The 1,291-nt window shown below is 35.2% G+C and overlaps 1 non-coding gene across 1 annotated transcript; it reads left to right on the forward strand.

The window, feature by feature from the left end:
* Window positions 1-241: 241 nt before the first annotated feature.
* Window positions 242-361, forward strand: LOC148871628 (small nucleolar RNA snoR86). The gene has a single exon (XR_016108363.1). It is a non-coding gene; the product is annotated as a small nucleolar RNA snoR86 (small nucleolar RNA).
* The last annotated feature ends 930 nt before the right edge of the window (window positions 362-1,291 follow it).

Raw genomic sequence — 1,291 nt, forward strand, 5'->3', positions numbered from 1 at the left:
TAGCATGTTTTCATTTGATTAATTGATTGTTGTTATGCTTGTTTGGACCCCATGTGGACCCCACCTCTTGGACCCGGGAGAGGGTGCCTAACTATTTTCCTATCCCATCCAAGTCTTACTCAAACTGGTTAGCCAATGCCTCGGGCAAATGGAGTTACTATTTACCCAAAATGATTTTGATGCCATTATTGGAGATCCCATCACCTCCTTTTCCATTATTGATGGGTTGCGACTCGATTTCTAGCCCAAGTGGCAAATGAGCCATTTTTTGACACTTACAGTTGGCAATATCAGTCAACGATTCTCCATGCCTATCAAATCCACTCCATTTTGAAAATAGCCTCGAACAAGTCGCTACATTCAATATTGTTACTTTTTTTCCAATAACAGATGTTTAAATGATATATTTGCAATGCAATATAATTGAAATTTAATAGTAAACTTTTGCATAAATGAATGAATTGGGAAATTGTTCTTGGATGAAGGAAAATTTAAAAGAACAAGCATTAATTGATGAAAATAGCATATCCTTTTGAGAAGAAAATTGTAAAGGAAAAACAGGTTCGGTGCATTGATACCTTTACATATCTACTACTTAACTTTGAGATTGAGTACTTTGTTGGTATCCATGGCTGATACTGGAGTTAGGAATTTGATGGTCCATGGCCCAACATAGAATTTTGGTACTTCAAAAGCAAAATGAATCATTGGTTGTCATTACATATGAGAGCTACATAGTTAAAAATAACAAACTAATGGGCAACAATACAAATAAATTGATATATGTCCTCATGGTTATCATAGAACTAATTGATTTCAGGTGCATAAAAAAATTCTTGTAATCATACACTGATTAGTTGTTGCAGTCTCACGAATTGACATATTATATTCCTTGTTAGCACCCAATTTTTGCTCAATCCCTTCTTTAACCCATCTCCTACATTCTGGATGCTTGATAGGACCATGCCAGCCACTTTAAAACATGCCAAAATGCTAATAAGCCAAATTTTAGCGCAAATGCTCATAAATCCATCGTTAAATCTACATGATTCCTTTCAATTGTCTTAACTATGCCACATCACCATACTTTATCCCTGACTAAACTCCATCACGTGAAACAAAATCCATAAATAACCAATCACACAAAATTTCAACCCTAAAAATCCTAGATTTAGCCAATCATCCATCAGAGATTCCATTTTGATGCATATAACATTACGACGCTCCTCAAACCTAAAACCCATGATCTATACATACCTAACATGATCAAACCCTTTCAATAGCCTCATAA

The sequence above is a fragment of the Nelumbo lutea genome, chromosome 2 (assembly GCF_056320005.1).
Source record: "Nelumbo lutea isolate HS-2025 chromosome 2, American lotus-T2T, whole genome shotgun sequence".
Taxonomy (NCBI): Eukaryota; Viridiplantae; Streptophyta; class Magnoliopsida; order Proteales; family Nelumbonaceae; genus Nelumbo; species Nelumbo lutea.